Source organism: Condylostylus longicornis, unplaced genomic scaffold (genome assembly GCF_029603195.1).
Source record: "Condylostylus longicornis isolate FDR11 unplaced genomic scaffold, ASM2960319v2 ptg000028l, whole genome shotgun sequence".
NCBI classification, from domain to species: domain Eukaryota; kingdom Metazoa; phylum Arthropoda; class Insecta; order Diptera; family Dolichopodidae; genus Condylostylus; species Condylostylus longicornis.
The window spans coordinates 469,993-495,523 of record NW_026577997.1 but is presented as its reverse complement, the minus strand read 5'-3'; the positions used below and the strand labels follow the sequence as shown (position 1 = coordinate 495,523).

The following is a 25,531-nucleotide window of genomic DNA, read 5'->3' as shown; positions in this document are numbered from 1 at the left end:
TGTACTTGATATAAATGATATTAACAGATATAACTAGGTGTTTTTTGTTGCTCTTCTTTGCATCTTCTATATCACTTTAAAGCGTAAAAAAATTAAAATATTCCGTTGTTTTTACTCGTTTAACAGCAACTTTTTCAGTTTCGTATAATAAATAAAAGAATATTAGAAAAAATATTTTATGGTAATTTTGAAAGGATTTGAAATAACATTTTTATGCAATTGTATAGTTTGGATAGCAAAGTTTTATATTGTGCTATATTTTAATAAAATTTGTTCAAAAATTTTATTTCCGTATTTTAGAATACAAGCTAAGCTCTCTTGATATTTTGATAAAAAACTTTGGTGGTGTTAACAGTTGCAATCTCACGAGCGTTCAGTGGGGCTACAAGTGTTGACAAAATTGTAAGATTCACATTAAATTAATATGAGTTCTAATATTAAACTCTTAATATTTGAATCTAATGCATTTCCACTTACAGCATTTTAATCAATTGCAATTTAAACTAACTCTAAGCAACTAATTATAAGCATATTTAAATATCTTAAAATAATGTGAGATGCAAAGTTATTCAAATTCAATAACTTTTTTTTACGGCATTCAAGCGATTTGGCGACGGAATTATTTTATGAAGCAACAATAATATAGAAAATTTAACTGCAAAATCTGTTGAGTGTGTATGAGAAAATTAAATAAAACAAAAAAAATGTGGTCGAGTATAGCAAATAAATTCTTATTATGATCCTATGAGCCTTTCACTTCGATTTCATAAAAAAATCACAAGTTTTTTTCTTATGTGTCCTTGTGTCTTTAATATCTTTTTCCTTTAATATTCCTCGCTATACTTATACTTATGCGTACATGAAAAATTTCAAAGGAAAAGCTCTTCACTCTTCCCATAATTGCTTATTGCTTTCCTCGCTCCAAAAAATTCGTTTTAATAAAAATAAAATTTATGATGTTACATTTTATCCCCTTTGTCTGGTATAATTTTCTATACATTTATACACTTAATCTATCTATATGCATAAATATGTACGAAACAGTCAACTAGAGATTTAAAATTCGACTTTAAACGAAAGAAAAACCTTATTAAGAAAATATATATGAAAAATGAAAAAGTAATAAAAAAAAAAAAAAACAAAAACTGAAAATTTCTCATCGTCGTTGTCGTCGTTGTGTTGCTACTCGTTCTCCTTTTTTTACTTTTAAAACTTAAAAACAGTATTTGAATCAGATGAAAAGAAAATCAGGAAATATTGAAGAATTTTTAAAGTAAGAAACGAAATGAAAAAAAAATATAAAATCAACATGCAAACAAACTGTCTATAAATTTTTCTCTTAAGAAAAAGAAAAAAGAACGTTATTTTTCTCAAAGACTTTAGATGTTAGAATTGAAAAATAAGAGTTGTGGTATTGCCTTTATACTTATTTCTAAATATTTTTTTTCCTTCTTCACATATAATTTTGTGTGTTCATTACGACATTCGTCTTAAACTATAAAACAAAAAGTATCTTGGATATTTTCTTTTTATGTTAAAAATATGTATACTACGATAAATACAAATGCATACTTATATGATATACAAATGTAGAGAAATTGTAACATGCATATTAAAATTGAAAAAGAAAAAAAAATAACAAGGATGTTTAAAAATTTTTAACACGTCCGGCTATATTGACGCTTTCCATTCGGCATGTTCCAATCTGAATAATTAAGAGGGTACTTATAGCCTCCAGCATAATGATATTTGATATATAAGATAATTCTAAAACAAGAGATTAATCGAATATACAATTATGTATATAAGATACAAACAGTGTTATATCTTATAAATATTATAAATATAAGAATAAATGTTTATAATCAATTAAAATTTCTAAATAATTTAAAAATCTAGTTCTTCAAATTGTATTATAAAATACTTTATCAGCTTAATAAAGACATTTATTAAATAGCAAATATTGGAGTTTTTAAGAAAATAACAATGAAACTTTGAAAATTCTTAAATTGCAAGAAAATCGTATTCAATATAAGAGAAAAAAACGTATTCAAGAACCAAATTACCATAAAAGTACCAAAAACAACAAAAATGCAAAACTCATTGAATAAGAACATTTGAATTGAATAAGATTTCAAATTGACTGTTAGTTGTACTAATATAAAAGTTAATAAGGATTTAAATTAAAACAAGGATATCGTCAATATAAAATCAAATAAAATTCCATTCTCTCTACAATAATAGTTTCAATGGATTTTTCTGAAACAAAAGAACACCTGACATGCAATTATAAGTTGTTTTTAATTCACTCTCTCATTTTTTTTTTGTTTTTCCGTTCTTGGAACCAAAACTGCAATCAAAAAAACTTGTATAGTGGCACAATATACAAGTATTATATTAAATTATAAATACAAAAAGCAATAAAAAAGCAAAAAACAAAATCAAAAACTAAAATCCAAAATAAAAAAAGGAAAAATAAACTTTTCAAATATATAAAAAGTAAAGTAAGAAACTTTATCCTTGTGCACGATAAGTCCTTGGTGCTTGGCATTTCAATATTTTCGTATATAAAATTTTCCTTCATTCCGTTTTGTTTTATTTTATTCTTACTTCCTTTTTTTTTATTTTGTATATTTGTCCGTTATTATACACTATAAACTAAACAAAAATGTAAGGATATTTACGTACGTGTTTACATACACATATACTAAGAACAAAAATATTTCCATTGTGGTAAGCTATCAAAAGGAACTAAAGAGACATTTAATCCAAACTATTACAGAAAATAAAATGTAATGACAGATCAGGGTATTAAATTAACCAAAGGTATTCTTTGTTTTTTCCCTTTTATTCTTATGTTGTTTTATATTTTGTTATTTTCTATTTTATTTTTTATTTTTACCTGTGTTATATTCTTAGGTTTTATTTTCTCAAATGTAATAGAGAATTTCTTTAGTTTTTAAATTAAAATGAAAGTTAAGTTTGTTTTTTTTTTCATTTATATTTTCTTTTCATAAAATTATACATTTGGCATTTTTAAGAAATTATTAAGTTCTATACTATGTTACTTTTCATATACGTAACGTATACATTTATTAAGATAATACGTAAATAATTGATGTAATAGATATATCAAATATAATAATGAAATTTTTGTGCATTTGAAATATGTGAAGTTTCTAAAACGACCCAAAGGTTTATCACGGAATTTTTACACAAAATTAATTAAAAACATTTTATGGAATGAAATTTTTAACCACTTTGTAATTAAGTGTCAGATATTTTAGTGTTTTCAAGCAATAAGGTCTCGAAACATTCCAATGTTACAGATGAGGAGCTCACTTTTCTAAATCAATTTTTACAATTTATACTACTACATAATATACCTTTTTCACATTATTATTTAAAAGAATTATGCTTATACATACACTTCTAAACAAATACATGTACAGACACACATACAAGTGCATTTAATATAATTTTCATTTTTACTACACCAAACAATATTAACTTTTCTACAACTTTCTTAAAAGAAAGCCTTTGCTTTAATAATAATATTACAAGATAGAATGTATTCAAGGTCATATATATATGTATAAATTGATAATTTATCATATATATATGTATAATATATGTATGTGTAAATTGAAATAAGGAGTTGAAATTAATTAAAATAATTAAAAATTCATTTTCAGTACGCTATATTTTTTATTTGATAAATAAAACTTTAGTTGCATCTTAATTATAAGTTATTTTATAAGTAATGTCGTTGATTCATTAGAAACATTAGTGTAAACCTATACGAAATTATTAAGTCGTAGAAGTTCTTAAATAACTTGTGCAAGCAAATCAGTACACATGAATGCAAAGCCTTAAATAAGTAATTTTAATACCAAACAAGTGATAGGTTAATAGTCGTACATTATGTTTAGCTCGATTTCTATTACTCCCTGTTTATCCTTTTTTAAGTTGACCATGCAAAGACAACTTCTAATCGCATACTGCAAATTTTTTGGTATAGAACACAACAGTCGTGGAAAATGAAAAATATGTAAAATAACTATTATTTTCTTAAAAGCTTCTACTTGTCAGCCCGCGGTCACTTAATATAAACATCTCGTATAATACATTTTTGAACAAACCAAAATTTGTTTCTGTTTCTAAAACGTGACTGTATATTACTTTTTATATCAAAAAGAAAATTGGAATAGAATTAAGTAGAAAGCAATTTAAATTCCAGTTATTGTGTATTTTATGGTGGTAGAATAGAGCACACTAGCTGTTAAGAATTTCATTGATATCGAATGTACACAATTATACACATAAATATACATCAATAGTGTATATATAAATATACATTATATGTATATATATATATATATATATAAATATATATGGGATATCCTTGAACATTGAGAAAAAAAAACAAAATATTTAAAATAGTAAATAAGTATACTTTTATAGTATACGCTTGTTTTCAGCACGTGCCATATATTTTTGGCTATACGTATGTACATAATAATGTATTTTAATTGTGTACTCGTATGTAAGTGCAAACGTATGTATTTATATTAAGTTCTATATTTTATTCATAATAATTGTAGTGTGTGTATATGCATATAGTATAAAACATTTCAAAACTTAAATATTTAAGTTTTTCTTGTTCTTCGTTTATCATTTAAAATTCAAAAAGGAGCGAGGAAAGGATGAAAAAAGAGGAGCTTTCAAAGGATATTTCTGACAAATTTTTTAGTAATTTTTTTTTTTGTATTTTACTCTTTGTGCTTGCAACATGGTTAATAGAAAAGAAAAAATTTTGTTTTGTTGTTTTTCATTTTTAATTTTTTTACCTCTTTATTTTTGAAATTTTTGTTTCATCTAAATATACATATACTTCTGTACATTTGTAGATAGGGTAGCAAGGCAGGATAGGGTGGAAAATAAATAGTAAAAATTCTTTATAAAGATTATAAAGAATATATATACAAACTGAGAATTATACTAAACTGTAGCTTCTCTATTATTACTTTATAAGTATGTATGTAAAAAGTTACTATGTATGTAAAAAATTAACAATATTTACATTTATAAGTTAATTCATAAGGTAGATCGAGCTCAAAATATAATGTTGAATTTTTATATAAGTATATATTACAGTTTTGGATGAAGTCAAAATTGAAAGACTTTCTAAAAAATTATATTAATTTTTTTAGGCATTTTAAATACAGAATATTGAAAAAAATGATATTTAACAAGTAAGTGGAAGATTGTATAAAAAAAATATTTCTAACAGTAAGTCCTACATAATCACATGTTTACCGGAAAATTTATATGTAAGTTGCTTCTCAGTTTATCTGATTAAAATATTTGTTTCAAATACTTTTATTGAAAGTGATGCTTCATAAAGTTAATTTAAAAAAATACTGAGAAACTCTCGGACTTTAGTAATGTCATTTTTTTGGTATGTAAGATTAAGAGCTTCAAACAAATTTTGATAACTTCAAAGGACTAGTTGAGACAACAAATACACATGTGAAATTTCAACCATAGTAAAAATCTTAGTTATTTTTAGTTCATAGGTTATTAAAGTTAAGAGAAATATTCAATTACTTTTTGCGTCATCTGCGTTAATTTCAAAAAGAGCCAATGATTTCCCATATTAAAGAAATTTTATAAGAATTAAATAAATTCATATTAGAGAACACCCACATTTCTAAACAATTTATTCATTTTAAAAACTAGAAAGCTACGAACGTTTACTATGACCTATTTACACGCCTTTTTTTCTTTTTCAAATTGGTCTACCCACATCTGAATTAGAAAATTATTTGAAAAAGAAATATGAATACAAACTCACACTGATTAGTTGAATTTATCAGCAGTGCTATTTAAATGTTACCGATTTCTATATTTTTCTATACTTCCTCCCACGTAAATCTGTAAATAAAAACCACAACCATGAAAATCTTTAAATAAAAAAAACTTTCTTTATTAATTTCAAAACAGGAGAAAGGATTAAAATAATTCCATTTTAATAGTTTTTGTTCCTTCATTCTCCTGCAGTTCATATGAGTTGAAAAATTTTCTCAATTTTCCCAATTTTGATTTTTTATTTGTGAAAAGTTTATTATCCTTTTTTTCATTAGATTAAAATATTTTGTTTTATATTTTTGTGTGTTCCTTTGGAATTTTTTTCCTATTTGCATTTTCAATTGAGAAATTTAAATATGCGAACGAATAAATTTTGAAAAAAAGGTCAAAGGAAAAAACCAACAAGAACAAAATATAAAAATAGTAACTAAACAAAGCAAGACAGAAAGAGACATGACATTTAAATTTTTCCTGAGTTTACTTTTTTCTGAAGAATCCTTTTTTGTTTTGGTTTTACTTTGTTTTTCAGTGTTAACTTGTTGTAGGCATTTGTGTAGGCTGAAAAGTTAAAATTAATTGGTGTTATTGCATTGTGGAAATTCAAATTATTTATCCGAAGTTTATGTGTAGGTATTTATCATAGAAGAAAATCTAATACACTAATAACAGAAAAATTTTATTAAGCTGAAAATTGCATAAAAGAAGGTGTTATGGATATGAAATCAGAATAAGATTTTATGAGAATTTTTGTTCCACATTAAAGCATATATGTTAAATACAATTTTTTTTAATTATATGTACTAAAAAATAAATAAAAACTCCTATTGAAAAGCATGGGTTGCAAGAAAAGGATTTAATGTTCTGCTTATTTTTTTAATGCTTTGATTAAATGATAATTTCGATTTTGTAATTCCATTTCGATAAAAATGAGTCTGAAAAAGTAGAATAAAAACTTAGAAGGTGAAAGCTTTTTTAAAAGCATAATTAACGTAAAACAAAAATGGAAAAATTTGTTCTCTTAAAAACACAAAATGGATGTGTAAAAAAAATTTACCGCATTTTTGTAAAAACAACTTTCTCACTTTTTATTCAAATTCAGTGTTTTTTTACATGTTCATATCCGTTGTTCGTCTTTTTATGTGTATAAAGCAGCAGTTAAAATCTTTTGTCAAATTTATTGAAATTTCAATTTTTTTTCTTAAAAATAAAAACGGCATGAGACAAACTGAGGGCGTTTAGTTCAGCAACCTTTTTTCTTTACGTTGTTTTCGTATTATTTTTTTTCTCTATTATCCTTTGTTGTTGCTTTTAATTTCTGATTTCTTTTTTCTTTCTCTTGGCATTTATTTTCGCATTTATATACTTTCAAAGAATAATTTTGATAATGGTATGAAACGTAATTTAGTTCAATTTTTAATATTCAAATATCAAGGATATGCTGTAGGATTCTTGTAATGGAAAATATTGTTTGGTACACTTTATTTTTTGTCATAAAACAAATTATTTTAAAACAAAAATCTCTATTTTCTTTATTTATACATTTTTCTTGTAACATTAAGTAGGAAGAATACAAATAAATGGTGTTTTAAACATTTTCAATTTTCACATCGAAGTTTTTCTATCCCTCTATGTTTATGTGAGTATTTATAGAAATATGCGTTCCCTGTTATACACAGTATAATGAAATGTTAAAGGAAAACCAAAATAAATTAAGTGGGCATGGAGTCCCTTTAATAATAAATAAACTTGTGTTATAATGTAACAGCAGTATAAGAATACATAGAGTGTAAATGCAAAATGAAAAAGAAAGCAAATATTTAGAAAGAAAAAAAATAAGGAGTAGACAAAGAGCAGAGAAAAAGGATATGATTAATTTTTTTTCATTTTATATTAGAGAATGTATCGCATATGAATGGGGGGGGGGGGTAGGGGGGGGAAATAGCCGTACAAATAAAATGACACAAGAAAATCCTTTTAAAATTTATTAAATTAATTTAAAGAAATACAAAGTAACAAAGGAAAATACGAACTCTTATTGACTTATGAATAATATAAAAAAAAAAATGTTTAAGTACGTTATAAAAAAATTTTAGTGTAATGTAAATAACCAAAAGAGGTAAAGAAATTCGGGCTTAAGAAAATCTGTGATATTTGTGTGATTGTAAATTTAAGAGGCTTTGAAAAATATCTGCAAGGATACTTTTTAAACTACAAACTGATAACAAGAGAACTTTTGTGTGTGACTTATTTCCTTAAGTCTTTTATGTTTTAATGATAAAAAGCATTAGAATTAATATAAAATACTAAATATTAAATATCATTTCTCTTTCATATAAAAATTTAAGCACAATTTCATTTCTAATTCAGTTTTAGATACTCTTATTAAAACAGCAAATTCCTTTAATAAAGATTCTGATCTCTTAATTTCTTCAAAATTTGCCGCAAATAGGTTTTAAATGTATTTATACGACATTGAGGTGTAAAGTTTAATTTTCTTTATTCTAGAATGTGCATACAGCAATTAATTTAAAAGAGTTTTCTATATATTTTATAAAACATTTACGATAATAGAATATTTAATTATCATATTCTTGGTAAATAGAAAAACTATAATGGTGCGAAGAAAAATCTTACCTTCTTAAATCATAAATTCTATTTTTTTAAATACTAAAAACGTTTAAAGGAAATATTTGTAATTGTTTTTTGTCTACGACTCTTAAGTACATGATCTTAAAATGTGTTGCTTTTGTGCAGTAAATGTTCATACTATGTATATTCTGCTTCAGATTTTTTTTCTTTTTGGCATTTTCCCAATTTTAAATACAATTTTGCAATAAATTTCAGTAGATTTACATTTTATATCCTTTTATTATGTTGCACTACTAATAGATTATAAAGAGATTTAGAAATATTTCTTTTCAGCCACACACATACATGCCCAAACATAAATAAGATTTATGTATTTATTAGCCATATTGTAAAAATAAAATATTACATAATGTTGAAGATATACAAATATATTATAAAAATGAGTATGTAATAGAAATTTTTGATTTAAAATGTTTTGGTACTTTTTCTTCTTAGCTTTGCTCAGTTTTTCCTAATGGATTTTTTGTTTTTCCAAAAGGGACATGTTTTTAATATTTTCGTTTCTTCTTTTGTTAACCTCATACATACGATATTACACGGGAGAAAGAAAATTTACTAATTTGTTGTGACATTATTAATCTTTAAATCGTAAATCTTTTTATTTACAAGAGCAAAAAAAGAAAAGGATTATTGTACAATAAAAGTCTATAGAAAATATGAAAGTTGAACATACATAACTGAATTGGATTTTGTTTTTTTTTTTTATTATTTTCTTTTCATAAATAAATTAAAGCGCCAAAAACATTAAGTATGTAATTTTAATACCTCAGTACTTTTATATAATAAAATTATACATTAAGTATTTGAAATTCATATGATAATTTTAGTCTATGCACCACAGTAAATGGATTAACTTGGAAAAATTAATAGAAAAGATTCAGAGTTTCTCAAAGTCTGATGAAAATGAGGAAAGGGTAATGAAAATGCTCTTCAACTTGATGAATTTTATGTACAGTGAATTAAACGATATGATTTCCACAAATTCAAAGAGACACTTAAAATATGAAAACATAGTAAACCAATCGCCAATATTTTCGTTTCAAAGACCGTCGGTCTAGAAATAGGAAAATAACAGGTTCGAGATCAGTTTATACTCAATATTTTTTTATTATTCTGCCTTCGTACTTTTTAAAAAAAAAAAAAAACTTATTCCTTTCCGCTAGCTTTAATTCACTTTCTTTAATTATAAAAATTTTTAAAATTAAAAAAAAACATGTCGTTAAGGAAAATTTTATTATTTCTACAATTTTTTATATAAAAAAAAAAGCTTTAAAGAAGGTTCAAGTAGCGGAAAATCGTACTTAACTTTAATTAATTAAAGTTTAAGAAACTGTGCATTAATGTATGTAATAAATGTATATATGCATGTGCTTTTGAAAATAAATTATTTTGAAGTTTGAACATTATTTTAAAAAAAATTTTGGTTACTCAAATATTTACACACGCAAATATTCTTATACAAATAAGAGCAAATAAGGTTCTCATATAATCATTTTATAGCAGTGTACTTCTAAGGATATACCTAGGAATATCTATAAGAATAGTATTATAATATTTTTGCAATGTTCGTCCTGATGATGTCCTTTAATACAGTTTATTTGTATTTATGTATAGTTTCATGTTCTTTTCTTTTAATTTTTTTATTTGATTTTCTTTTTGCTGTTTTGTTTTTATGTCCCTCTATATAATGTATTTTATACACAACATCTAGAATATAAAAGCCATTAAGTTAAATAATATCACCCGCCATTTGGCAATAATTTTTATACAGAACTGCAAATATTGTAATAAAAAAAAAGGACAACATATTTTGTAACTTTATTTTAAAGCTACAAAAAAAGAAGAAGGAAAAATATCTACTAAATACGGCAGAAATAAGAGAAGCAACAACAACCACAGAAAAATTAATTTTCATTTGTTTTCTATTTTTGTTGTTTTTTGTTTTTCCTTTCCTAAGGAATTTTTAGTTAAGTAGTGTTGAATTTTTCGTTTTTCTCTCTCATATTTTATTATTTTTTTCAACTCCTGTTTTTTTTCGTTCGTTTTTGTTTTTGTTATTGTGTTCAATTTCCTCATATAAATAGTTTTATTATTACTATTATTATTATTTTGTCATATTATCCTTGTACATTTAATGCACAAAATTTATAGATTATATAGTCATGATACGAAAAAAGGACTTAATTCCACTATCACGATACCTATTTCATGGTTGAGAAACAAAAAAACGTTTTTCTTTGTTTATTTTATACTTTTGTTTTTCTGTCGTCATCGTTCCTCTTAAATACTTTAGAAAGGCAAGAAGTTGTAAGAGGAAATATTTCATTTTAAATTTGTCTTTTTTTTTAAATTTTGGAATATGAATACAGTTTACCCTAAATAGCTTAAGGGTTATTTTATACTTAGTTACATAAATTTAAAAAAAAAAAAGATAATCGCAGATATGAAAATAAAAAAAAAAAAATAAACGATTTTTTAATGCAGTAATGGTTAAATATTCTTTCAGATATCCTTTTTAGTTAACTTCATAGATGTATCTAGTCTCATAATATATTTTCCATATACAAATATGCCATATACATTATGTGTATTTTCAAAACATATATTAAGTAAGTTATAGAAAATTGGCATGGCTAGGCTATAATTTTGAATGTAAAAAAGAAAATTTGTTTAAATCAGACTTATTGTGAAAAAAATTAAATGAAATTAAAATTTAAGGAAATTAAAAATTAAATTTTTAAATGAAAATAAATTAAATTTCAATATTATTTTATTACAGAAATACAAAAAATTTCGCAAAAAATAAAAGTGACAGACTGAGATTTCCGGCAGTTTTTTTCTCTATAAATAAAAGTTTTAAAAACTGAAAATCTAGCAATGAGAAAATCATTTTAGAAAAATATTCAAATATTAAATAAATATTCAAAATTTAAACGTGATTATTTTCAGTTCCTTATGTTGTATTTGTTTCAATTTGTAGAATAAGTGAAGTAATTTCCCTCTATTAGTTTTAATAAATAGTTTAAATCAATAAATTTAATTTAGTATTACTTTAGCAGATCTAATACTGTTAACTGCTAAGCTTACAAAACTGTAACACAGCAAAAATATTGAATAATTGAAAATGTTTCAAAATTAGGAAAAATTTTCAAATTATTGAATATTTATTATAAAATAAAAGTTAATTGGTGATTTAATGACTTATATTAATGAAATTCAAATTATTTTTCTTTCAGAGTGGATTCAGAGTATAGAATAATCAACTTTGAAAAATCATGAACAGTTCTTGTTTAAATATCACTCACCAACATTACGTTTTGACCAGAACTATTATAAACCAAAAACATCTACTTATTGATCAACATCAATTATTTTTCCATTAAATTGTTTTCTAATGTTGATACACAAATCAAATAAAGAATTCTAAATTTAAAAACAAAAACTTTTAAATTTTCAAAAATATGGGAGCAGTTAAACAATTTTAAAATTTTCATATTAAAATTAACAATTTTTTTTTAGCTAATACCAAGATATTCCGAAATAATTTCAAAAATTTGTTTTCTGTTTTCAATCTTGTATAATTTTTTTTTCTAGAAGTTCAATAGCCGCAAAAAAAAGAAAAAAAACAGCAGAAAAATAGCAAATATAGAAAAAAAATCTATATCCTTTCTAAAAAGTATTTTTTCTGACTGAAATTTTGTGATCCTTTTTTATTTTCTTGTCTTTTCCCCCGTACATTTGTCATTCTTTCCTTCTTTTTTTTTATCAAAGTGAAATGTTTTATTTTAAAGATTTTTCATATTATTTTGAAGCAAATTGGTTGGTGTGTTTAAGATGGCAAAAAAGTGAACGGGTGGTATGAAGAGATTTACAGAAAAAATTACAGTCAAAAATAGCAAAAATATACAAAAAAAAAATTTAATGTATAAACAAATAACGGCGAATAAAAATCAAAATATAAAAATGTAAAGTTGATTTTTTTTTCTGTTTTATTTTTATCGGAAAAGACAGGGAAAAGAACACAAATAATAAAAACAGGGAATAAAAAAAAAACTGTTTTTTTTTTTTAAAGAAAATGAAAAAATTTTACTTTTATTTTTTTTTTCGTTTGAAACAGAAATGAAAGAAAATATCCTTTCCAACATAAATGAAATTAGGTGGAAATTGCTTCTAACAAAATAAAAAAGCAACAAAAAAAAATAACAGAAAACAATGAATACCAAAAATAATGAAAATAAGGTTTTAGAAGAAAAATTAAAAAAAAAAAAAAAGAAAAAATGAAAAAAAAAATTTTTTGAACACAGCAAGGATTCTTAAAAATAAATTTTTGATTTTATTGTTGTTGTTATTGCTTTTCTTTTCTCTAATAAAAAAAAAGGATATTACTTTTTGTTGCTGGTGGTGTTTGTCATTACATCTCACAAAAAGAATCAAAAAAGAATGAGAGCGAGTGATTAAGTACGTTTTGTTAAATGTTTGAAGACCATATTTATTATAAATAAGTATAAATTTATGTGTACATCGGGCATAGTCTCAAAAGAGGGTTACAAAAGTTTAATACTAATTTTTTTTTTTTTGGAGACATAGACAATTACTGTGTTTCCTTGCTTCATTTTATTTTATTTCACTTTGTTGTAGTTTTTTTTATTTAAAAAAGAGGGTGAAATACTTGAAAATTAAGAGTGAAGATGAGAAAACAAAATAAATCTTTTAATAAAAATAAAAAAAACATTAAAAATAATAAGAAATATGAATGAAAATAATTTTTTCAAATCCACTTTTTCGACTTAATTTGAAAAGAAGAACTTATATAAATTTCTAGCAAATCAATAATTTTCTCTGGTGCAGAAAAATTCACTGTACATATTGAAAATGTTGGTGTCAATTTGTACTCAGTGCATTGAGTTTATAAATATGCGGGGTGTTGGGGACAGCACCTCCTCTATTACATAATTCTTCAAATGACGAAATAAAGAATTCATGTGAGAATCACTTTGTTCTAATTGTATGATTCAGGTATGCAAACTAAAAAATAGCTGCACAAGAATATCGATTTTCAAAATAAGCTTACAAAAATCTGAGATTTACTTGAGAAAAGCTTAATGTTGAACTCTAAAAATTTATATCTTTTAAGCTGTTGAGAAATTCAAGATCTTTTGAAATGCAAAACTATAAGTATAATAATACCTTCAATATATTATATATATATATATGTATATATATACTTACATATATATATATATATGTATATATATACTTACATATATATATATATATATATATATAACTGTAACATTAAATACTAAAATACAATTCATATCAAATATACATATTGAAAGTATTAAAATGATTATTTATGTATGACAAAAATTATGGTATTTGCTTTCGGCATTTGACATTAATCGAACATACAATAATTACGATTCATATTGAGCATATTTTGTTTTTTCTCCTGCTTATGGACGAAAATTTTGATATGTTGCTTATACGTACTTCCAAAATAAATTCCAAAAATGTATACCGGTATAAAAAAATTATAAATTTATTGATAAAAAATTTAGTATAATTTTCAATAAACACAACATTCAACACACAAATTATAAAATACATTTTATTCAAAACTTATTATTTCACAGTTCTTAAATAACTTTTTATCAACTTCAATATTTTTTTAGAATTTCATATTTTATTTTATGGTTTTATGCAAAAAAGTATTAAAGACAATCATTCATACATAACATTAAAATCATGCATGTAATATGAAACCAATATTTTTATGTAACGTCGTTACATATTCAAATAAAATTAAAAAAGAAATTCAGCCAAGTTCAGAAAATTGTTATGAAAATTTAATAATAGAAAAAAAAGACTATTTTCATGCAGTCGTTCCCATAAGCATTTAATGTGCATAAAGTTACTTTATATGTGTTAGTATGTATTGTGCGTTGTACATACATAAATTATACTTAAGTATATGCCATAGAAAAGGAATAAAAATTACATTTTCTTTGTAAGTACGTCATAGGAAATCATAATAACAAATATTGTAGAAACAATAACTGACATAAAGGTGACGAAGGCATTGTGTGGGAGTATGCCTTGATTGTATGGACAATATTCACATTTTAAACAATTAAAAAATAAAAGAACTATAGCACGAAATGTTTTACTAAGTTCATTGGACGGAACACGATTGGTAAAAAAAAAGTTGAAGTTAAAGACAGTTTTATTAATTCAAATATTGCGATATTTAAAAAACTTAATCTCAATTTTCTTTTTTTAAAAAAGTAAGGACAAAAATAAAAATTAAATATTGACAAATTTCTCTTGCATTTTCTATATTAAAATATTTTTCTCCTTCTTTTGTTGCTATTATGCATTCTTTTTTTTTCAAGAAATTTTTTACTTGCCTACGATTTTTTTTATACAAGGGAAACAATTTTTCCTGTTCTCTTTTTTAATATCACAAAAAAAAAAAATTTACTTTTTTTTTATAATAATATGAAAAATTTTAAGAAAATTATATAGGTATGCCAGACATACATTTCAATTTACATAAACTACATACAAATGTGAAAAACAAACATTTGACAAGATGAAATAGAATAGCCTTCGGCGACATGAATCCTATTTTATACCCAGGAAAAAAAAATTACATAAATACACAAGGATATGGTGTATATAAAAATATACCTATAAGAAAACATAGAACTGGTAAAACTCTAAAATTTTCAAATATAAGACAGTGTAGTATCTATATTATAAAAGGTATCCTTTAATATTTTTACGATATATATGTATATAATTTATTCCACTGATTTCACGGAGTACTTGGTGGCAATTTTTTTAAATTACATAATGATTAGGTAAATAAAACCGATTCTTCCATCGCTTTTCATCAATCTTACCAGAATTTAAAAACTTTTTGATTACAGTCGCATAATTCATTATTAAAATCTAAACTAATGTTAATAGTTTACAGCCCTGATTCTTCACAATGATATATATATATAACCATCAGTAAAGTTAAACTACATTATATACAACAAAGAATAAGGATATAAATAACAAAAAAAATAAGGATAATATTATTTCATTTAAAAGCAAATAAAAATGAGAAATAATAATAAATTCAACAATGAAATTTGCGTGTTTTTAGTTTTTAATCATTTTTCATATCAATTTCATATACATAAATAAATAAAAAAAAACCCATACTAAAAATTGCGAGGAAAATATAAACATATGTATCCTTGTCTAGATTTATTATTTAAATTTTACCCAAAATTAATAATCCGAATTTCATTAGAATGTTGAGTTTAGCGTGATTTATGTCAATTGCGCTAGAAAATGTTTTTGGTGTTAATAAAATTGTTTTCAGAGAAGTCAAAAAAGATATTTAAAATGTCGTTTAGAAAATTTTTATTTAAAAAAAAAATTATTTAATCTTCGAATTCATATTAAAATTGAATTAAATATTATGTATTTGATAATGAAGAAAGACTTGATATCACATTTTTTATAGCATCAATCACGTAACACTAACGTTCACATTGAATACAGAAAATGATTATATATGTATGTATGTACATAGTTTAAAAAAATCAATTGTTTAATAAAAGTTTTAACTGTTTCTCGACCAGTAATTTTTCACTAATTAAGTGGTAGTTCATTCCTTTTTGATATCAAAATCTATGATCATAGAGTTAAGCAACAACTGAACTACCCAAATGATTATTTTTCTTAAAGGCAAGTGACGAATCTTAGAAAATTGAAAAGCAACATTCAATGCCCAAATTTTTTTCACTTCGTCTCTTATCTACACAAAACATCAAAAATATGTTATACATAATATAATTGCATACATAATGTAAGAGTAATATGTTATATGCACAAAGGAAAAAACATAAAAACACTGCCAAATTGATTTCCAAAACAAAAAGGCTCCTTCTTCCAGATTTTACTTTTTTATGCTACAACAATTTCTTTTTTCGTTGATATTTCAAGGATATTTTAATCAAATTGCTATGTATACTCTGAAATTGCTTCCATTTTTTTTCTAATTTTTTCTCATTGAATGTCGGAAAGATTTTTTTTTTTCGTTTTGAATTTTGAATATCCTTAATCAATAAAAAAACTGCTTTCTTTTACTTCACATGTCTTTTATTGAGAAAACAAGTATATACAAGTATAATTGATAAACAAAAATGGAAAAATTAGCTACCAACCAACAAAAATTACCGTTACTGTCATTTTTACATAACTATGCAATTGATAGACTACATTCAAAAGATTTTCGTTAAACTTCTTGTTTAACAGCAATATCAAAAAACCAAAAAAAAAATATCTACACAAGAACGGTAACAAGAACTACAAAAGTAAACAATACGAAAACAAAAATGAGCAAGATATCTCTTTCAATTTGACAAAAACGACGAAAACAGCGGGGACAACGAAAACGATATCTATTTATAACTTATCTACTTATATGTAGTAACAATTGAGCGTAGCTGAGCGGAAAAAGGCGACGACTACCAAAATAATATTCACAAAACAAAGTAAAAGGTTTTTTCTTTCACAACAAAAAATTGAAACGATGACTGAAAAATAAAATGTGAATAAACAAAAGAAAAAAGTAACAAGGCTATCGCAGACAAATCAAATTTTTTCATTTCGAATATCGATTTTGCAACCACGCCTTCCAGGCCATAATGTACAGAGCTATCAACCGACATAAACCAACGGTTTTAATTTCGTCACATAAACCGAAAAATTACAAAAAAACGAACTACAACACTATAATAACAAATTTATGTCCATATACCTTATACTGTAGAAGCTGGACACACCCAGCTCAGCTCCAGTTATTGCATATGTTGTAGGGATCCACCTAGCTCGGATCCAATTTTTGGATATGTTGTACGGACCCACCTAGCTCGGATTCAATTCTTGCGCACGTTGTAGGGAACCACCTAACTCGCATTCAATTCTTGCATATGTTGTAGGGATCCACCTAGCTCGGATCCATTCTTGCATTTATTGTAAGGAATCACCTAGCTTGGATTCAATTCATGCATATGTTGTAGGGATCCACCTAGCTTGGATCCAATTTTTGCATATGTTGTAGGGATCCACCTAGCTCGGATCCAATTCTTCCATATGTTGTAGAAAACCACCCCGCTGGGATTCAATTCATGCATATGTTGTAGAAATCCACCTAGCTCGAAATCAATTCTTGTACATTTTGTTGGGATCCACCTAGCTCGGATCCAATTTTTGCATATGTTGTATTGATCCAACTAACTTGGATCCAATTTTTGCATTTGCTATAGGGATCCACCTAGTTCGGATCCAATTTTTGCATATGTTTAGGAATCTACCTAGCTCAGATTCAATTCTTGCAAATGTTGTGGGGAACCATCTAACTCGTATTATTGCATATGTTGTCGGGATCCACGTAGCTTGGACCCCTTCTTTGCACATGTTGTAGGGAACTACCTAACTCGTATTCAATTCTTGTAAATGTTTTAGGGATCCACCTAGCTCGGATCTAATTTTTGCACATGTGGAGATCCACTTTGCTCAGATTCAGCTTGCACATATATTGTAGAGATCCGCCTATACTCAGATATTAATATATTCCTTGCACATATTGTAAAGATCCACATAACTCGGATACCTGTGACACATTCTTGGCTACTAACACCGTAAAGATAATCTGAAAGAAGAAAAAAAGCTTTAGTGCAAAATCCAAAAAAAAATAAGTTGAATTATTCATAAAACGTTAAAAGAGTGAGTTTTCCTTATTCCCTTACATTGGGATTAAGCAAAAAAAAAGCTTGGAGAAGTAGAAGTTTTATGAGTTTTTTTTTAAATTTTAATAGTCGCAATCAAATATATTTTTTTCTTGCAAGCAGAACGATTTTCCACATTTGGAAGTTGAATGAGTCGCATGCTGCCCACCGCCTAAACCCATATGTTGTAAAATTTTGTTGTATAGCTTTTTAAATCATCCTTTGATTTGACAAATAATTTTATACTTTCATGTCACTTCTGATTATATTTTTTCTTCGTATTCGTATTGTAGAGAAACTAAAATAATGGTTCTTTATTTAAAAAAAAAATTCTTTTTATTATTATTGCAAAATATTCAAATAAAATTCAAAAGTAAAAAACGGAATACGAAAAAAACAAAATTATTGAAATATTTTTAGACTAGACCGTAAAAAGAAAATTTATAAAAATTATTGCTTTTGGCCCTCCAATATATCATTTAATCACGAAAGGGTGATTATTTTACATATATTAATAAGTATGTGTATGTAATTTTATGAATTCAAATTTCAAATATTAAAAAACTGACAATAACTGTGTCCGTGTCCTTATAAATTTTCTCAAATTATTGATTTGAAGTGAACAAATTTGAATACACCTACTTTTGTTGAAAGTTTTAAATAGAACACGTTTCCAGACATTAAAACAATGCAAGGAAGCTGTTTCGATTCATGTGTGTTTACAGACCCCTACATTTCCATTTCGTAATTTCTTTTATATTAACAGGTTTTTTTGAAATTTCCTATAAATGGAAAATATACTTAGATTAGGTAAGACATGGCGTAACAATGCACCATGACCCAAGGGAATCTGTTGTGACTGACAAAACAAGACGAGAAAAATGTTTTAAGATAACGGTTTCTCAAATAAATAAGTTTATATTCAAGAATTTAAATTTAAATAATTCAAAAGTATTTGGCTTATAAATATAAAAAAAGCACCAAAACTTCATCCAATTCTTTTGTTTGACAAAACGGAGTAAATTTGCTGCTATTTGTGGTCAAATGATTACGGGTAGACCATCATATTGATTTTTTTTCTATGCTTATCAAAATTTCTTACAATTAATTTAAAAATTTTATAATATTGACCTATTTTTTTAGATTTAACATTTAAGCATTTCATAGAATTAAATCCAGAGCACGAAATTAAACTTCATAGAAAAATGATTGATGATTTTTAATTTGCTTCACATAAAAGATAAATTAATCAAATTTCCTTCAGTTTTATTTTACTTCACAATTAATTAGAGGACAGCGCAATTAACTGAAAATTTTGATGATGAGGGGAAATTTTTGTTACAAAAAAAATCAAGGAAGCAACATTTTTAAAATGGCTTATTTTGTAATAACAGCAGTCAGTGGTAAGGCCCAAACAAATATTATATATTTGCTTAACAGCATTTTTAAAGCTCTAAAATTTTTTGTACTAACTAGTCCATGACACAAAAGTTTGCACTAGAAACGTAAATTATTTAAAAAGTTATTATTTTTAAAAGGATTTCCGTCTTTAATATCTTCTTGAATGAGTTTATGTTCCATTGTTGTTTAGCTCTTTTTAAAATAGCCTATTATCTATTGCAGAAATAAGTAATTTTTTTTTTACATTTCTTATTTTCTTGTTTGTTTATGAAATAAAACATTTGTTTCCCATAGATTAACAATTTCTGTATTAAATTAGAAGAATATAGAACAGAGTAAGTTTTTTAATAGAATCATATATACATATAAAATCTTTCATAAATGACAAAAATATTTATCTAAAAGAAAGTTAAAAAGAAAATTAAAATATCAATGAAAACAAGCAAAATTAATGGAAAGCTCCTTTTAACATCAAATTGATTCTACTTTCTTTGCTTGCTTTTAAAATTTGAAATAAAGAAAGATAAATATAAAATATTGTAAATTTTTCTTCAAAGTGAAACTTTTGAAAACTTTTTTAACCAAAATATTTAAAAATATGAAAAATATCGTACTTAATAAGCACATTAATAAAAGCTTCTTTATTAATGGGCAATTATAAAAGCTTCTAACTTATGGTGTATTTTCAAAATAATTCATTTTTGCAACATAATATTTTATTTTTAGATGTAGTTTTGCACAACTATAGCACTTTAACAGATTCGCTAATCTCAATTCCTAATAATTTAAAAATGTAGATTCCAACAATACGAGTACCTACTTGAATTTGCATTCCTTCTTATACATATTAACTATGATATATCTCCTTTTTTGTTTTTATGTTATAAAATTAAAATTTTGTTTCATAGCCAATTAATTTCAATTTATATATTTTTTAAATAGTGTATATATATTTAATTTTATAATTACATAAAAACTTTACAAAATTATACATGTTTTTTACATTGGGAAGAGTTTGATTTGTTTTTACAGTAGTTTGTAAAAATTTTATCCATTCAGTAATCTTTTAATTAAAATTGTTATTTGCTGCTAAAAAACAAAGTAGGTACTTAACAAATATATTTTCCACGCTTTGAATATAGGTCGGCATTATATAGCTATTATTATCCCTCAAAGGGTAACTAAAATTATTTCTCCCTCATTTTCAATTTTTTACAAAAAAAAAAAATCATTTTATACATAAATCTCTTTGAAAACAGAAATTTAACAAAAAACAAATTACATTCAAACAAAAATAAAGTAAATTTTTTTTTTTAATTTTGCCGGAGAGAAAAATATTCTAAATAAAAAAAATATTCCTTTACGTCAAAGAAAAATTAATTTTGCAGTTTAAAACCTTCTCTTTAATCTTTAATATACAGCGTAAAAAGTTACAAACACCTTTGGAAATCAAATAAGTGGAAAAAAAATATTTCAGAATTCCGCAATTGGTTAAAATAGTTATAAATAAAATAAACTTGTGTCAACGTTGACCAAATAGATTTTTTTTAGAAAAAGGTTTTATAAAAATGATTATATCAAAAAGTTTAAAAGCACTAGTTTTAACATAAATGTTATTTACAAATTTAAAATTGCCATACGAAGTGAGTTCTGTTTGAAGAACAAAATTTATAGCCGAATTTCAATATTCTTTTAAAAAAAATTCAAAATTTATTACTGAGGAACTTGATTTAATAAAGATTTTTTAAAGTTTTTAAATGGTTGCGCAAACCTTCCTTAAGTAATGGCAAACTAATACTAAAACCTCATAGTACCATATGGTGAACCCTTTATACTCTACAATCAGTCGATCTGAAAATACTATTTTATGTACGATTTAAGTTTATAATTAAAATTTTAATCTTTAAAATATCTATATACACACATATGTACACATGTAACAAAGATTACATTGAAACTATTTTTTCGTAATTGTTTACAGCAGCAAAAAAATAACAGCTAACCATATGCATATAAATTTAAAAAAAACCACCAAAACCACTAATTACAAAAAAGTTAATTCGACCGTATGCTCTCCAATACAATTATGACCTTTGTTGAACTGATGATTTGTAGCAGGTCAATAATGTTTAATTATCAATTATTTACAATTTTTTATCCAATAACGTACTTATAATTTCATAAATATCATAATGAAAAATTCAAAACATTGTTTTTGAAAATTTGTTTTTAGCATTTATTTTAAATATCAGGTGTTTGTAATTAAGTTTGAATAAAGAACGTTTAATTCAATGAATTAAGCTGATATTGTTCATTATAGTATAATTTATGAATCACGTTACTACTCGGAAATATACATACTTATTTGCCAGTGTGATCTTATCTTAACTATTCAATTGAGATGCAGTTATGTATAGTAGCACTAAATACAAAATTAATGCAACAATCATACAGATAAGGTAAGACATTTTAGTTTGCTACTTCATTTACTCAACAGAAACAATTATGAAATATTAAAGTGCAGTACATTTTCATGCTGTTGTCATAAAGAAAATTGAATTGAATTTAAGTAGAATTCAACTACTGTTGTCAGTGGCAAATAGTTTTAGGTTTGACAATACAAGTCTCCAAATTAAGGTTACCATTCTAAACGTTAAATTCCAGAAATGAAAATCAATTTTGACAAATCATACTTGCTCCCGCATTTTTTTACACTTCTTCAATTTGATTTTTAACAACTTTAAAAAAGTAATCCAAAAGGAAATGATTTTTAATTTTTTCCTTTTATTTGTTTTGATTTTTCCTGTGTCCTTTTCAATATTTTTTCCTTCATTATTTTTAAGTTTTCCTCTTTTCCTTGTGTATAGTCTTTTGTAATAAACATAATTTTTTATAATTTTCCCTTTAGAAAATTTTATAATAGGAATTGCATTTTCAAGGATATCGCCATCTAAATACGATTACATATTTCAATAAATATTTTGCCATACAAAAATATTAAAGAACATTTTATGAAATTGAGCAGACTTTTCTATTTTTGCATTTATTTTTTTTCTTGTCCCACTTCAAATTTAAAGTAACAACCTAATTATTTTTGTCTGGTTAATTTTATAACTTTTGTACAATGCATATTAAAAATTTATTTTGTTTTAATATTAAATAAAAAGAAAGCAATTAGGAGAAATATAAGAACTTAATAGTAGTTGTTTTGACGATTTCTTAATCAAAATAAGTACAGAAAAACTTGTTTATTTTATTTTTAATGCCGTTCAGTAAGGTTTACAAGTTAAGTCTTAATTTTTTGTGCTTAAACAATCAAAAAAACACTATTATGAATTTATTTATTTGTTTTTTAGAAGTTATAATTGAAAATTTATGAAGTTCTGCAATAGCGTGAAAATATTATAGAGATGCAACGCACGCTTACGGAAAGTTTTAACGTACGTGGTGCAAAAACTGAATCTTAAAAAGTTTACGACAGACTTTTTTAAGTGTTGCACCTTGAAAGTGTCAAAACAATTCGAAGAAATTAAATTTGCATTTTTAGTCATTTTCAATTACAAACTTTTTTTTACTTTAAGTTTATTATGTAGATACTTATTACACAGAAAAATTAAATGGCAAAATAAAAAAGCATGGCATTAAAAAAAATGGCATTCTTGCAACAATAATTTTAGAGCTTTGAAAGTGAAGTTTACTTTAAAAACTAAAAATGTAAGAGTCACGGGCTATGTTATCAGAATCAGAAATGCCTCTGATGAGTGTGGAAACTGTTTTATAAATCTTGAAGTGTATAAAATACACCTTAATTTTACAAAAGTCGACAGAAAAAAAATATATGAACCAAGATGAAACTTTTTGACTAAAACATTAGTCTAACTTGACTGAGTATAATAACTAGCTCATGTTGGAAAAATATAACCTTTTACGTCCAAATTATTGAAAATAAGCATTTGAATTATAACTTTAACAAGAAAGTATAGAACAAACTTATAAAAAAACCCCAAAACTTTAAATTATGAAAAAAAATCTTCCAAATAATACAAAATTATCAGCATGACAAAGTTATACCTAAGTAACATTCGCAATTTTATTCATGATTTCATATGTTTTTATTAAAATTGGAAATAAAAATAAAGAGATTCCAGGAAAAAGAAACTTCGTCATCGAATCATAATAGGTTGTGTACGAAAATTTTATTTGAATATCATTAAACGATAAAGATGTATGCATATACATATGTATAAGTAGATTCATATGCATACATATTTTTTTTTATCACAATGACCTTGGAAGCAAAATTACGCAATCGAATTTTGTTTTTTACATAACAAATGAACACAAATACAAGAGTAAACAAAGTATTTCCAATTAAATTTTTGCAAACTGACGTGCTTATGTACGTCAATACTCAACATAAAATTCAATTTTCGACGAAATCATAATCAAATATAATCAATGATGAAATTATAATTTCAAGTGAATGGATAGCTTTAGATTATAACTATTGAATTTTCATAACTATTGAGTTTCATTATTTGTTTATAATTTCAGTGATTCAATTTAATTATTTTGCTTATATTTGATAACTCTACCCTTAAACTTAAAGCTTTTAAGGAATAATATAGGCTTAAACTTAAAGCAATCTTATATCTTAAGTAATATAGGAATATAATTTAAGATATAAGATTATAAATATATAAACGTTTTTTTATGGTTCTTCTAATGTATCAATAAATTCTAAAAACACAAACTACATTCACATTCATTTTCGAATTCCTTTTAAATTAAAAACATTTTATATTGTAACTAAGTTAGTTTTTGTGTTTCAAATGTTAAAAAAAGCACCTGTCTTCTCTTCTAACTAATAGCCGCATATCATGCGAAAAAAATAAGATAACATTTTATAATATTAAGAGATTTCATTTATGTATACTAGTAAAACGTTCTGTTGTTGTTATTCTTTATAAACCACTTAAATATAAGCCCTAATTCATGTGTGAAATTACGCACTACTTCAAATTACTTACCTAATCTTCTATGTAAAGTAATTTTCATACATAATACCATATTATTATGTTGTAAATGTCCTTAAAGCCATACATTGCCTCAATACTTGTCTTCTTATTCATTCAGTCCGCCTAAAAATATGTTTTAATTAATCAAATTTTACTATGATATAATATTATAATAATTTAAATTATTTTTCTATTCTATGTTATTAATATCCTGGAATTAATAAAAAAAAAATATATATAGAACCCAAACCAAAATATTTTATATATATTCATACTTACATGCACAAACGCTTTATAAACATATCATACACATACATACATTTGTTGAAATATTACATTTTGTACTTAAAAAATTTCCTTAAAATAGGAGGACATCATAAAATAAAATCGATAATCGAATCTTTTTTTTCTATTTATATTCAATGACATTTCGTTCTTTTATGTTTTTATGAAAATTATCGTCATCAACAGTACGTACCGTACAACAACACTCCTTGTTCTTTTTACTTCCTTTTTTGTGTTGCTGTTTTGTTTCTGTTTGATACGCCAAATATCCTTAAACTTTGATTATTTTCAAGGATAATTTTTTATTTTTCTTTTCTATATTACTCCTATTCTTTTTATTCCCACTTATTTTATTATGTATATGTATAGGATTTGTGTGTATTAAAGATGTTATCATTATTTTATTGCTCTTTCGATTTCTTTCTACTCAACCCACTTCCTACTATTCCTTTTCTGTTTTTGGTTTATTTTTTGTTTTTTCCATCGGTAAATGATTTTGCTGTGGAGTTTACA

The 25,531-nt window shown here is 24.5% G+C and overlaps 1 long non-coding RNA gene across 1 annotated transcript; it reads right to left on the bottom strand.

Moving 5' to 3' along the window:
• Positions 1-17,639: 17,639 nt before the first annotated feature.
• Positions 17,640-25,531, bottom strand: LOC129607754 (uncharacterized). Its single transcript, XR_008696842.1, has 3 exons — positions 25,013-25,531; positions 24,746-24,856; positions 17,640-18,238 (listed from the first exon to the last, which is right to left on the bottom strand). It is a non-coding gene; the product is annotated as an uncharacterized LOC129607754 (long non-coding RNA).